The 15,877-nt window shown below is 46.2% G+C and overlaps 1 protein-coding gene across 4 annotated transcripts in view; it reads left to right on the forward strand.

The window, feature by feature from the left end:
• LOC147015963 (uncharacterized) overlaps positions 1 to 15,877 on the forward strand; it is a 659,412-nt gene that overhangs the window by 192,608 nt on the left and 450,927 nt on the right. The gene's annotated exons all lie outside the window — the stretch shown is intronic.

Raw genomic sequence — 15,877 nt, forward strand, 5'->3', positions numbered from 1 at the left:
ACCAACCTGCGGTGATTGAGTGAGAGGCCCAAAGACTCAGCTTCATTGCGGGAGATGCCAATGATCTTAAAAGCCCTGGTTTCGACAGCGTGAAGTCGAGAAAGGTGGGAGGCAGGAGCACCAGCCCAGAGGGGAGAGCAGTACTCCATCAGGCTACGGACAAAAGCTTTGTAAGTAGTCAGGAGCTCAAGAGGGCCGAGGAAGGACTTTGCACGACGGAGGATTCCCAGTCGGCGACTGGCTTTTGAGGCAAGGTTGGAAATGTGACTTTCCCAGGAAAGGTCATGGCAGATAGTGAGACCCAGAAGCTTGAAAGAAAAGACTTCTTCCAGAGGATTGTTGAGAAAGTGGATGGGGGGTTTTGTAAACGGTCCTTTCGAAGAGACATAGTGAGAGTGTGAGATTTGTGTGGATTGAAAGACATGTTCCACGTGTTGGACCAGTTTGTGATTTTATCCAGATCTGCAGTGAGCGAAGAAGCTGCTGCTTGCCGGTCTGAGGGATGACAGATGGTACGGCAGAGGGTGGAGTCGTCGGCAAAGAGAAATAGAGGATTTTCCAGAGAGTCCGAGAGATCATTGATGAAAACCAGAAAAAGAACAGGGCCCAGAACGCTACCTTGAGGAACTCCAGCCTGCACAGGAAGAGGGGATGAAAGAACTCCATTTAGGGCCACACGTTGACTGCGACAGGAGAGGAAGTCTGCGAGCCATGAGTGGAGATGGCCTTGAATACCATGGGAAGAGAGTTTGGTGAGTAGGGCAGGGTGCCAGACTGTGTCAAAAGCACGTGATATGTCCAGGGATACGGCTCGGATTTCCTGTCTGGCATTGAGGACCTCCATCCATTGATGGGAGAGCAGTAGCAGCATATCCAGGGTAGAGTGACCTGGTCTGAAACCAAATTGATGATTGGAAATCAAGCCATTGGAGAAGAGGAAGGATTTCATGTCTGAAGCAATGATGGATTCCATAACCTTGCTGATGATTGGGAGAAGGCTGATTGGTCTGTAGTTACAGGGATCTGTTTTTGCACCTTTTTATGCAGGGCAGTGATGTTAGCAGATTTCCAAGCAGATGGCAGATGACCTTGGGAAAATGAGAGGGTGAATAGAACAGAGAGAGGGTGAGCAAGAGCAGAAGAGCAGAAGAGCAGGCTTTGAGGACACGTGGGCTGATGCCGTCTGGACCGGTTGCAGAATCTGACTCGAGGTTTGAAAGCAAGCTCTCCACCTTATCAGGAGAAAAGGATACAGAGTCCAGGGACAGTTGGGTGCGACTGGGTAAAGTGGGTAGAGATAGTGATGGGTTTAGGACACAAGATTTAGCTGCAAACACCGAGTTTAGACATTCAGCTTTATCACGTGTGGAATCAGCAGTGCGGCCATTTGAGGTAAGGGAGGGGATGGAGGGGGAACATACACCAGAAACAGATTTGATTAAACGCCACCAGGATTTTGAGGAGGGAGAGAGGTTTGAGAGTTCAGACTTGAGATGAGAAAGATGTTGTTTTCTGGCTCTCCTGAGGGTAGATACACACTTGTTCCGAGCTTTGTGGAAAGAACTGAGATTGCCCTCAGTTGGGTTTGCTTTCCATGAGGCAAAGGCAAGTTGTTTCAGGACAACTGCCTCACCACAAGCTTCAGTAAACCAAGGGCGGGAGGAAGGGTAAGACAACTGAACACGAGAGGGGATAAATCTGTGCATGAGGGAGAGCAAGTTTCTTTGAAAGAATTCCCAGGATGAGTTGATGTTTGAGAAAGTAGTGATAGGAGACCAGTCTGTAAGTTTGATGGCTGCTCGGAGACCCTGCCAGTCGGCTTGAGTGAAATGCCAGACTCGACGGCGGTGAGGTGGTTCTCTGATGACAGCCAGAGAGATGTCCACTTTAACAAGGACGTGGTCAGAAGAACCAATTGGAGCGAAGGAAGAGCAGCAGATATTGTCAGGGAAATTTGTCAAAATCAGATCCAGAAGAGATGGAGTACCATTGGTTGAGATCCGGGTCGGGAAGTTGACCGATTGAGTCAGTCCCAATGAGTCACAGAAAGCTTTTGCTGATGTCCCATGGCAGGTGAGAGAGGTACCCACACCTAGCCAACTGGCGTGATGACAATTGAAGTCGCCACATAAGAGGAAGAGAGAGTTTGGATGAGAAGATAGAAGATGGTCCATGTTTTCGGAGAGTGAGGTGTAGATGGAGTCATCACTGTTCGGTGGACGGTACAGTACACATATAAACATGAGGTGGGAGTGGAGGGGAAGCCGAAGCCAGAGGTATTCCTGGGGGTGTGGGGGAGTGAGAGCAGTGCAGGGAGAGTGAGGAATAGAGTCTTTGATGAAGAGAGCAACACCTCCACCAGGACGAGGCTCAGGTCTGTCATACCGTAAGAGGGAGTAACCAGGGAGAGATACTTGGGAGTCAGACACGTCTTGGGAGAGGAAAGTTTCTGTTAGGCAGATAATGTCTGGTTTGTCAGTGGCAACCTGTATGGAAAGATCTGAAAGGTTTGAGCGAAGGCCCCGGATATTTGAGGTCCACACTTTTAATGAAGAGGTAGGGGAGGAGGCTTTGGGTGCAGGAGGTGGAGGGGGCGGGGAGGGTAGGACGAGGGACGAGGGGGGAGGTAAGGAGGGTGGCTGAAGGAGTGTGGGGTATTGCAGAATAGCGAGGGGAGGGGGCCGAGTGAGGGGGAGAAAGGGCTGTGTGGTGGGGGGAGAGAGGGGGGACAAGAGACAAGGAAGATGGCAGTTGAGGATTTGAGGAGGTGGAGTGAAGAGATGGAGGTGAGAGGGCAGTGGAGGGAGGCAGGTTGGTGGATGAGAGGGGGGGCAACTTAGAGAAGGAAGAGTGAGGGGGATGAAAGGTGGGAGAAAGGTGAGGGGGAATTTTTGAAAGAGGTGAGAGGGAGGCTTGGAGGGAGAAGAGTGGGATGGTTGCTTTGAGAGTGAGAGTGAGGGGTGAGGGGGTGAGTTGGCACTGAAGTTGGAAAAAAGAATGGTTGATGGAAAGCGAGCATCCATGGCAAACTGTGGTTTTTAAAAGTTTTAGGTCGGAGATGCGATTTAACACAATTCTTGATGGATGCAATGAAGGCGAATTCAGAGCATGGAGAGAAGAAGCGCTGTAATAGTTGGATTTTTTAGGCAAGGAATGAAGGAGAGGTCGAAATGAGAGCAGTCTGTTAAAATAGCAGAAGAGAAGTGCATTGTGAAACAGTAAAGAGTACCACATGTGTGAGAGAGGAAGATGAAGCATTATAAGATCGTTTTTGTTGTTAATATTAATGTATGAGAGAGTTCAACAGATTAGGTCATGGAAGTGTAAAAAAAAAGAAATCGAGGAAGACGAGGAGGAAGTTAAGAGGAAGAAGAAGTAGCAGAATCGGGAGAAGGTGAACGTGTTGTTGTTGTTGTTGTTGGGTATATTTTTTTTTTTTTTTTTTTTTTTTTGAGATAAGAAAGAGATTAGTTGGGAGAATGGGGGATGTTTGGAAAGTGGGAAGGATGAAAATTGAAGGTAATGGGGAGGATAGAAATTGTAGGTAATGGGGAGAAAAAACAAACAAAAAAAAAAAAACCATCGAACACCGAGTGGAACCGGTAGGCCTCAAACCTAGGACTAGGCCTCAAACACCAAGTAAGAACGTCGACATAAATACTCACAAAATAGCACGATTTTTGAAACAAAACCGAACTAGGAACACACATTAACATGTAGGTGAGAAAATTAAACAGTTAAAACGGGACAAATAACAACCGGAACTTAACTTTGAGAATGTCAGCAGGGAGCCCCGAAGGAGACGATATTTCCCTCCAACATCGCTCCCTCAACTTATCTGCTCTCTTTGTCATCCTCTCTTCCTTCATCCGCACCAAGTGTCCAGTCCACTTCAGTCGGATTTTTACCACTCTCCCTGTCAAACTCATCTGCACACCGATCTCTGTAAAAGAGTATGGTTCATCAGATGGAACCACAACGCAGGAATTAGCATTCGTTCATCTAAATTTCCATATGTTAGAAAACCAACAGGTAAGATAACTTTCAGGGGTAAAGAGAACCAATGCAGAATAGTTTGAAAGTTCTTGGGGGAATCAGTTAGTAAATGGTTGATGAAATTTTGACGAAGGTAAGTGTTAGGTAATGGGGGATTAGGGAGAGACCACAGCAATGGAGATTATTTCTTCATGGGGGAATTCTGCAGCACTTAGCTCAGAAAGAAAAGACAATCCGAGACAAAATACTGTCAAATCAGGTGTCACAGAGAAAATAAATAAATAACGCAAATGGGACCTTTGGGCGCATCAAGCGGGCTATTGTGTTCAGGTCCGCCATAGCAATGTTGCTGTTGTATAGAAGTCTTTTTGGCAACTGTGAGGAAGCAACATTGTTCTCCGAAAGCAATTACAAAATGGTTCCATACTGTCAGATATTATTAATGATGAAAGATTAGAAAGATAGGACCATTTACATGAGAAATAACAGCGCAAGATTATGAGTGAGTTTGAAATGGGTTTTGAATATATTAAAGGAGATATACAAGCGAGATGGAACTACATTTTTTGATGTGGTGTTTAGGATAGCACTGGGGGTAGTGGGGGGGGGGTAGGATGGAGGGGACGGTTTTCAGAGTGAGAACAAAAGCCAAGTCAATGACTGACTGGTGAAACCTCTCCTGCGTAGTTGATACGTAGTTGAACGATACCAAATTTTAATTTATTCAGATGTAATAAACTTAATCAGATCTAGTCGTCATTGGATTTGGTGTCGTGGGAAATGGAAGGGGGTGGTTTCAAATACTGCATAAAGTTGAAATGCAAGGGAGATTGTTTGCTCAAGCTTCTGTAATTAATTGTAAAATTGATCAATGACAATGGTATTCCAAAACCTCATGTCAAATGTACTTGTGAGGGTGTTAAGAAAATTTCATCTCACTACATATTTGCATGACTGAGACTACCAGAGTACCCCCCCCGCCCCCGCTCCTTCTTATGTGCGATCTTGTTCCAAGCATTCAACAGGTTCTTCTGACGCATACCTTTATTTGGGCGGTGTATAGGCAAGTGACAGCTCTTTGTAGGAAAAATATATAACCTGGATTATGTGCATGAAGCAAAAACATACCTACTGCTTTTAGGAAGCAGTAGCTTTCTTTTAGGAATAACCAAGTCACAAAGTTGTTCCAAAAGAATCTTTCTGATGAAGGGCGATGAAAACTTTCACCTTCTTCGTCTTGTTCTTGAGTTATTGTTGCTATAAACTGTGTGGTCGAACCCAAAACCTTCATGATTCAATTGTTGAATTGCTCTAAAAATTTTACCACTTCTCCCAAGGCTCACATTGAAGAGCTGTGCAAGATTTCGGCTCTACATGGCTCAGCATTTTTTTTATCGAGTTATCGACGGCTGCGCAAGCAACCAGACAGACGCTGAATAAGAGAAGCTGTGTTTGCTTATCAGCTTTGCAACAAAGCTCAAGTCAGAATGGCTGGCAAGGGCGTCCGAGATACCAGCCGAGCATTTATTCATGAGATGTTCCAAACGAGCTCGTTTCTTGGAAATACATCCTGTAATTACTCACTCTTCTTAATGCTGCTACTATTGCTGTAATCTCGCTAGATTGTAGTGCTCTTATGAGGTTTGAGAGAGTTGAGGAGAAATCACTTTCAATTTTGTGGATAGTTTTTTTTTTTTAGGAAGAAAATGGTGAAACAAAAGGAGATCACAGTTTGAGGTGTATCTCCGGCGCATGTTCCCATACCTGACCTGACCCGATGAACGCGTTGCTCCGGCGCATGTTCCCATACCTGACCTGACCCGATGAACGCGTTGCTCCGGCGCATGCTCCCATACCTGACCTGACCCGATGAACGCGTTGCTCCGGCGCATGTTCCCATACCTGACCTGACCCGATGAACGCGTTGCTCCGACGCATGGTCCCATACCTGACCTGCCCTGATCAACACACAATAGAAGGCAAAGGGAATGGACCTCAATGCTAAAAGGTAGCATTTCATCAGACTATTTGACAATATGTGATGAAAAGGGTCGGCCTTCCTTTCACTAGCACTTTTGTTTTGTATACATAGTCAAGGCTCGTGGAAGAGCTGGTATACTAAATATATCAGGACGTAGCCGGACAAAATGAACTGGGGAGAGAGGTGGGAAACACCAACAGCAGAGTTGAAGGCCAATGTAGAGGGAGACTTGGACAAACAATGGGTGTGCTGGGGGGTTGGGGGGGAATGGGTGGCAGGAAAGGAGAAGATGGATACAGAAGGAAACTCACAGGAGGGAAAAACTGGAAGTTTGGAAGGAGAGGAGCTTGTGGTGGGGTGGGGGTGGGGGTTAGCAAGGGTAATAAGAGATCATGGTTTTGGATTGGGGTCAGTCGGAGATGGAAGTAAACAGCTGTCTTGAAGACTTGGATGGAAGAATGAGATTGAAGAGGATGTGAAAGTTGGTTTGACAGTTGGGGAAAAAAAAGAGGAACAAAAGAGTGTAGGTGAGCATGATCCTCGATGAAGGTAGTTTCACCAGAAGGGGATTGATGGTGGACCGTGTGCGCCTTGCAGAAACCTGGGGAGGGGGTTGGTGGGATAAAGCACACTTGTAACCCCTTTCTTGCATTTATTTATGCCTTGAGCTCACTTCACATCCTTCTCATTTCTCTTTCCCTTTTTGTTCATACATCTCCCTTCTCTATCACCGAGTTCTTGAAATGCTCACCTCCCAGCCTCCAATGTCCATTTTCCTGTTCAAAGCTTCACAAGACGAGCCAGCGAGTCAGTTCCTCACTGCGGGACTATGATTTCAATTGAAGTGTGAGGTTTTTGAAACTCTTCTTGCAGGGGCAGGAGTTACGTCTGTTCCAAACTGGAAGATCATTGTGCAGTTACATATTATCCTCTGACTGGTGAGATAAAGTAATCAGCACATATAATGATGAACAGTGACTTAAAGTTCTACATTTTAAAATAAATAAAAGTTATAAATTGACACCATTACTGGTAAGACAAGATATCTGATTCCACTTGTGTATACCTGTGGACAAAAGAGTTTATATGGCTCTTTGGAGCTGGCAACCAAAGCAGAGTACAAAAGTGAAGGACACTTATCTTGTGTCAGCCACTTAAGTGTTTATAGATATTGTCATGTTAAGTGTCCCTGCCATGAATGTTAATAACAAGTCGGGTGAGGAACTGTAAAACGCTGAAGCAGTCACTTCACAGATGGCCGGCTTAATGCCATTGTGGAAGCAATCTCTCACCTGAACAGAGGAGAGCGATCTTATTCCGAGGATGAGCTAACCCCACGCTGGTTATCAGGATTTTAACCTCATTTAGATTCCCCAGGGAGAAGCCAATTATTCCGAAATGAGCGACGCATGTGAGATGGACGGAGCAGATCTGAAACACACAACTTGGGAAATAGGGATGTATTACATACAAGATTCAGACACGAGTGCATTTATGGACAGATTCAGTGGACTCAGACAATCAAGGATGATAACTAATAAATAAGTCCTTGTATTTTAACAGAAAATCTAGGAGCAAGATAGAAACTCTCTCTCTCTCTCTCTCTCTCTCTCTCTCTCTCTCTCTCTCTCTCTCTCTCTCTCTCTCTCTCTCTCTCTCTCTCTCTCTCTCTGTCTCTCTGTCTCTCTGTCTCTCTGTCTCTCTGTCTCTCTGTCTCTCTGTCTCTCTCTCTCTCTCTCTCTCTCTCTCTCTCTCTCTCTCTCTCTCTCTCTCTCTCTCTGTGTGTCTCTCTCTCTCTCTCTCTCTCTCTCTCTCTCTCTCTCTCTCTCTCTCTCTCTCTCTCTCTGTGTCTCTCTCTCTGTGTCTCTGTCTCTGTCTCTGTCTCTCTGTGTGTCTCTCTCTCTCTCTCTCTGTCTCTGTCTCTCTGTCTCTCTGTCTCTCTCTCTCTGTCTCTCTCTCTCTCTCTCTCTCTCTCTCTCTCTCTCTCTCTCTCTCTCTCTCTCTCTGTCTCTGTCTCTCTGTGTGTCTCTCTCTCTCTCTCTCTCTCTCTCTCTGTCTCTCTCTGTGTGTCTCTCTCTTTATCTCTCTCTGTCTCTCTCTGTGTGTCTCTCTCTCTTTATCTCTCTGTCTCTGTCTCTGTCTCTGTCTCTCTCTGTGTGTCTCTCTCTCTCTTTATCTCTCTGTCTCTGTCTCTGTCTCTGTCTCTGTCTCTGTCTCTCTCTGTGTGTCTCTCTCTCTTTATCTCTCTGTCTCTGTCTCTGTCTCTGCTCTCTCTCTCTGCTCTCTCTCTCTCTCTGCTCTCTCTCTCTCTCTCTCTCTCTCTCTCTCTCTCTCTCTCTCTCTCTCTCTCTCTCTCTCTCTCTGTGTCTCTCTCTCTGTGTCTCTCTCTGTCTCTGTCTCTGTCTCTCTCTGTGTGTCTCTCTCTCTTTATCTCTCTCTCTGTCTCTGTCTCTCTCTGTGTCTCTTTCTGTGTGTCTCTCTCTCTCTCTCTCTCTCTCTCTCTCTCTCTCTCTCTCTCTCTCTCTCTCTCTCTCTCTCTCTCTCTCTCTCTCTCTCTCTCTCTCTCTCTCTCTCTCTCTCTCTCACACACACACACACACACACACACACACACACACACACACACACACCCACCAAGCAAGGATTGTTTTAACCTTATATGTCCTCGATGGAGCGGTTAATTGGCCACGGGCAGAGGGTTGAAACCCCCTCCCCCCAAAGGAGGATTTTTTTTTCAGACTGTTGTTCTTTGGAAGCCTAAATCATACTCTTCCCAAATTTGTTTGTTTGGTAAAGTTATTTTGGTGGAATACTGCAGCATTCACCTTTTAATGTGTATGGTACCGTGATTCGGGGAAATTCAGACACGCACAACAAGAGCCATGTATGTTAAATCAAGCTGGGTCTTCTGAGGCCATATTCCCTGTTGGATATCCTCCTGGGTGGACTTTATTTGTACCATCAAAGGATAGTCATGTAATCATCCAAACAATTGCCTTTGTGGAGCAAATTATGCATTGAGACTGTTTTTGCAGCCATTTAAATACAAACAACAATGTAAAATGTATGCGGCAGAGAATAATAATTCAGGTATTTTCAACATTGGTCGTGCCATTTTTTCATTGTTCAGATGCAGAAGAGCCAGCTTTCAAAACTTCAATATTCAAGGTCTCAACCTACACCACAATCGATTGAACAGGATGATTTCAGCCGTGTTCACAAATTCACGAGTCTCGACTTTCTTGTGGTTTGTTGCTTCCTCTCCTCTGTTGATGGATCATCTGCAAGCAAATCCACCAACTACTTTGGCAACAAATCATCCTCTGTCCACTTGTGATTCAAGTGTCCCACCATCGATGTGTCTCCCATGTCCATTTGGCACTGGTATATTTTGACTTGCTTGATCTGCGTTGCACCAGATCAAGCTTTGGTAGTTTGCTCTCGTAATATGCCTTCTTCATGATGTTCTGCATGACGGGAGAATGTTCACATCAACTACATGAGAGGTTGACAATATCTTTCCTAATTAGGAGTGAATTTCTGCAGAAACTGCTCAAGCCTGCTTTGATTGATGTCGAAGGCTGAAGAACTGTTGCGCAGGATGCAAGTGATGCTCTCGAGCTTATTGAATACATTATCTTCAACATCAGGTCATACTCCCAGTTCAAGGAAGGCATCAACATATTATAGATGCTTATGTAGAATCTTCAAGGATCGAAGCTGTCCTTTACGAAGAAATGCACTTGTGTCGCACCTGGAAAAAATGCATGCTGGCAGTGTTGAACACATCTCCTCTCCAAGATCAGCAATAACATGCTGGGCATCCAAAAGACGTCTCTTGTTCCCAACTTTCTTGTTCCCAACGTGTCAACTAGCACACGTTGTTTTACTTTCTATGCAAATCAGATCAGCAGGACAAACATATCAGTATCTGGTGATCTGATGATGATAGTAGGCTTATGTGGTGAATGTGAGGAAATATGAAGACAGTGCATGATCATTCGTGTGTCTGCTTCCTCTTGTGTGGAATGTCGTTCCTCTACTTCGGCTGCCTGAGTGACATTGCCATCTGAGCTTGTTAGACAGGTGCACACTTTCTCGCAAACAAACTGAAACCTTCTGTTGAAAAGCTTCTGAGCATATTTGTCCTTCTGCCATTCTTCAAGCAGTAGTTTTATCAGCTGCTGCATGTTGCTCCCATTTGATATGAATGTCTTCCAATCCCGTGGGATCTTTGCCAATGGTCCTTTGATGAAGAAGGTCTTTGATGTACCTCGGCATGATTCCTCAGCTTTCTTAATTGAGAATGGCACGTACGTATCAGTCACAACATCAGTCAAGGTCTTTGATGTACCTTGGAGGTGAAGAAGCTTGGAGGTAGCTTGCTCTAGCATGTCTCATCATGCACCATCTGTTGTAAGTTGAGTAGTTCCTGCTGTAGCCAAAGATGCCTCCATGTGACTTTGCATGATGGTTCATAGTTTGTCCACTACATTTATTATTGAGGACAAAACATCTGACCAGTTTATGCTGAATCAATTTTTCCTGAGAAGCTCTTCAGCTTCAGAATGAGCATTGGGAATATTTAACAGCGTCAGAAGGGAGGTCATACTGCACCTAGCATAGTTTGGGTGATCATAGCTGAAGAACAAGGGGCAGAGTTTTTACAGACAGGTGAAATGCAGATCAAGATTGTTTTCCTTTGTAACTTTAATAAACTTCACGATCATCCAGATTTTGTCCGCGTGGTCAAGCCCAAATTTTATAGTTTTGACAAATCCCCCCCCCCCCTCCCATGCAAACCTGTTCCTTGAACTCACTGTGCTGTGTGAAGCCCCTCATTCGGTCATCATGAGAACTCACATCAGAGAGCAATTCCTGAGTTGGGGCTGCTGCCAGATAACCCAATATGTCTTTCACCTCATTTAACATGTCACCTTCTTATACGTCAAAAGCTTCCAGTAACAAACGTTTGAGGACTTAAAGTGTCATCTTGTGAACACGAAGAGTTCTGTTGTAATGCTTTCCTGGCATGCCTTTGTCGATGGAACCACTGGCACAAATACAGGAACACACACACACATCAAGGCAATCACAATAACCCTGCCCGCTATCGCAGGGTGGGGTTAATTATTTGAGCCCGCGCATATTCCTGCATTAAAATGTATCCGAATACTCGAGTTTGGCATAGAAGTACATGTTGGTTACAATTTCTCAAGCCACAATGGGCAGCGATGTTGTTATATGAAAGAGTTGCAGAGTTGCCCCTTTGGTATGGTGAAATGGAAGTACGTGGGTAGCCTAGTTGTTCCAATGTGTCTGGTAGTCACAATCACCACAGGAAAACTATCAAACAGTCCTATTTTGGTAAAACAAGGTCCAAAGTATGTAAAAATTACCACCTCAGAAAATTCCCATTGGGGAGGGGGGGGGTTGGGGTAGGCCCACAAATTATACGGAGAGCAGAGCAGAACAGGGTAGGGTAGACCGTTATCAGGCAAATCAGTATTGGGCAGGGTTGTACCAGGCAGACCAGTGCTGGGCAGAGATCGTGGCTCAGCAAAGTGTCCCTGATAAGAGCAGAGCTTTCTGCTCTAGCACCACCAGAGGTTCCAGGCGAAAGAGACACGAGTGCCTTGCTCCCCCAATAGTCCATGGTCTGAGAGAGAGAGAGAGAGAGAGAGAGAGAGAGAGAGAGAGAGAGAGAGAGAGAGAGAGAGAGAGAGAGAGAGAGAGAGAGAGAGAGAGAGAGAGAGAGAGAGAGAGAGAGAGAGAGAGAGAGAGAGAGAGAGAGAGAGAGAGAGAGAGAGATAGATAGATGTATATACATATATATATATATATATTTGTAGATTTCCGCCCGCCGGCGTGCGGACGACCGCTTATAGCCATTGGCGGCTGCTCTCGCCCACCGAACGGACATTCTAGTCGTAGCTTTCCGGATCAAATGCCGAAATCCCACTACGGGTGTGTTTTAAGCACACCACAGCCTAGTCAACACTCTACTAGAGGGTGAATCGCCGAATTGTCAATATACCTATTTAATCGCGTGGGCAGACTACCGAGAAACTGTACCTCGATGGGGCCGCTTGGAAACGAGCCGCTTAAGCAGCTCGCTTCGTTTTGGGATAACCGAGCAGGGTATTATTGCGCAGCCCCGTTGGACCCGATCCTATTATCAGCTATTAAGAAGCCAGCTATTATCCCAAACTTTATACGGCAGTTCATTTTGAAGGAAAAGGAAGCGACGAATGGGTTAACATTCACACAAGCACATTTATTTGCACACATATACGGTCAAAGCAGCAATGCAGGCATGCAATGAATGGGGGTAGGGACAAGACGCGAGCAAGAACTACTTCCGTTCTATTAATTACGTACACTTATACAGTTCTACCTAAGGACATGGTGCCACAACATTCATGCAAAGAAACAAGGAAAAACCCCAGGAAAGACGAGGGGTAGACTGGACCTCTTGGGTCTTTATGAGCACGGAGCTGTGATGACCGCAGAAGCTCCGAGAGGCCAGGCTGGTTACCTTCACCTTCGTGGTGCCTCACTGGGGCGACCCGCGACGTCCCGTCCTCACGGCAGCTGGCATGACCGTGGTTCGGCCCAGGCCTTGTCGGGCAGCCTGGTGATTCGGGTCTAGCCGGCAATGCTTCAGAGGAACGAACAGGTCTTTTGCTCTCTTAGAGTTGATGCTCTCTTTAAGAGCCCATCCGTCCCTCAGCGCCGCTCGGACTTTCCTGAAGCCTGATCACCTCGGACCATTCGGTGGTGGCTGGCGACCTCTCTCCAGCTCTCCCCACATCCCGCACACGAACGCACAGTTCTGCGTGGCACGGCAGGCTTGGCTGCGCTCCCAGCTCCGTCTCCTCGGCGAACCCGGACCTCCACTGCCCTCCACTGGACTCGAACCTTGCTCTTCACATCACTCCAAACCCAGACCGACTGACTGACTTGGCGCTCTGCCCGCTGTTATATGGGATCCGTGAGGCGAGGTTTGATCTCTGATCCCTCACGTCTGATCCCCCGCTGGCTGTGCCCCCCTCGATCTCCTGATCTGAATTTGAGGCGAAGCTCGAAGCGAGCAGACGTGGTTGAGATCATCGACGCTGGCGCCAACAAGGGAGAGCGGACGTGGGTGAAATCACCGTCCCTGCACAACGAGGAAACCCCCGCGTCTGTTTGCAGCGATCTCGCCGTGGCCGGCGAAAAGATGGCAGCGTTTGCGGAGTTGAAGATGAGGCATTGTGTTCGTTGTTGGTTATCGGGGGAGGTGTGGTTTAGGAGATGGTGGCTGTGGTTGGCGTTGTGGAGAAGGTGGTTGTGGTTGGCATTGTGGAGAAGGTGGTTGTGTGAAGGCGGTTGTGGAGAGGGTGGTTGTTGTGAAGGCGGCTGTGGAGAAGGTGGTTGTTCGTTGTCTGTGGGGATGTTGGCGATTGTGGAGAAGGTGGTTGTGGTCGGCGTTGTGGAGAAGGTGGTTGTGGTGGTTGAAATGCAGTTGGTCCAAAATAACGAGAGCAAAAGAAAAACGGCTACCTCAAAGATCACAGCCCTGCACACGAATAATTGCCTGTTAAACATCGGTGGGGAAATCCATCTGAACACAGACTTATCGACATAACTGATCTAAGGACCTATATGGTGCTCTGCGAATTTCCACAGCCGCAACAATATATATATGCTTGCTTGCTTCTCAGGTTCTTAAATAGTCCCCCCATCACCACCCCCAACTTTTTTGTCCCTCATGTGGCGCGGCATGGCCTTTTAGATGGCACCTTCAACACTGCCGGACTAATCAGGACACAGACGGTAGCTCTTGCCAATTGCGGCGCTTCTCCGAACCAATGACAGGAATTAACCAGACTCGGTGACATATTAACCAGCCTTCTAGCCAGTGGGCAGGAATTAATAATTAATCAGAGGGATGGTGGTCAATAGCATGTCACATTGTTAAAGCAATAGGGAGTCCTCCCATGTGCTCCGGCCCAGGTGACGACATTGACAGTCCCAACGGTAACGTCATGTCCTCGGGCCCACATAACACTAACGCTGGAGGGAGGGGAGAGAAAAGAGCAACCTTTTTACAGTGTACTGGGCAACCTCGTTTTATTTACACTCTTAAGGGTCCCTTCACCTTTCCTTGCCTGGCTCTTGCCAGTTCAGACAGGAAGGTCAGATCACGCAACATTCTTATCCGGGCTAACTTATTTACTGAACTGTTAACCCGTTTACCAAATTTATTTACCGAGTATATTACACCACCATCCTATCGCATATAATGTCAGTTCAACACAAAGTTTTTATTTCAGGTAAAGATGAACTATCCTATGTAAACACGCTATCCATGCAAATGTCTTAATCTTTTTTCTTTTGTCTACATAGTCAAGGCTCATGGAAGAGCGTGTACCAATACACTGAATGGATCAGGATGCAACAAGACAAAAGGAACAGCAGAGAGAGAGAGTGGGTGTGGGGGGACACCAACAGCATAGCCAAAGGCCAAAGCAAAGGGAGGTGGACAAGCAATGGGCGTGGGGAGGAATGGGGGCAGGAGAGTATGCATGGAGTGTGCACGATGGATACAGAAGAAAACTCTCAGGAGGAAAAACTGGAAATTTGGAAGGAGGAGGAATTGGGATTGGGGGGGGGGGAGGGGGGTTAACGTGGGTATAAAAATATCATGGTTTTGCATTGGGGACAATCTGAGATGGTGGTGAACAGCTATCTTGAAGACCTGGCAGAACTCTACCAATTACCCTGGACCCCACACATGTACCAATATGTTTAACACCTGTGCAATGCCATTTGCAGAATACTCAAGCCAAAGTACACTCTCTTTCCATCTGACTTTCACTTTGATGAAATGCCCAGATTATTTTGAGTAACAAGAGGGGGGGGGGGTATCGGGGTACCCTCATTGTTGTTGTTCGTCTTTCGGCTGCTCCCGTTAGGGGTCGCCACAGCATACCGATTTGGTATACCATAAGCATACCGATTTGGCATAGGTTTTATGCCGGATGCCCTTCCTGACGCAACCCTGGTCGCCTCTTATGACACAGGGATAAGGATTGGGTTTTGCCTTGATTCTGGGCTGCCCTACACCCTCTCATAGCGTGGCCCAATGCAGAGCTCCCGTCCTCAAGCGATCCTCCAACCCAAGCCTCCGAGTAGCCGGATTACAGGCACACACCACTACGCCCGGTTGGGGGGGTACCCTCATTGTGTTGGTACTATAGTTGGTTCTCTTTTCCCAATTACGGTACCTACATTTTTCCAAGACAGTATCACAAAGAAACTAATTAATTCTGTTGTGTTATGAGTCATGGTAGATGGGAATGTCTTATTTTGGGAGCTTTTTTGTAAGCTTTGGTGGAAGTATGTCTAATGCTTAGGTATTGAGGAATTCAAAGTTATAGGAATGAGCAAAAAGTTTCAGTTTCTTGCAAAAATTCCAACATTCTATATTTGTGGGCAGGACATATCTTCTGAATGCTATATTATTGATGATCCACTGCAGAATTGTTGGAGGTAGCCATTTTGCGACAGAAGTGTTTTGGTGCAGAATTCAACAGTGATTGAACAAGTGTGAAGAGTAGGCCTACCTATATTTGTTGAAGGTGAAGTAGTTGTCAAATTAAGGTTACAGGTTCACTTAAGTTTGATATTTTATATATTTTTTTATATGTCTAAGCTAATGGAAAACTGAAATCTTTTGTATATCCAAGCTATCGTTTAGCTCCTTGTACATGAGTATGACGAGGTAAACGATAAAGGGCAGCAGGTTTATTACCTGACAGAGGATTCGAGGGGAATAGGGAGACAAAGACATCTATATTTTTGCATGGATGAGTTGCAGAAAGGAAAGACATTTGGGGGAGAAAAGAGGGTCAG

The sequence above is a fragment of the Eptatretus burgeri genome, chromosome 12, assembly GCF_056783735.1.
Source record: "Eptatretus burgeri isolate ZD-2024b chromosome 12, Ebu_testis_v1, whole genome shotgun sequence".
NCBI lineage: Eukaryota > Metazoa > Chordata > Myxini > Myxiniformes > Myxinidae > Eptatretus > Eptatretus burgeri.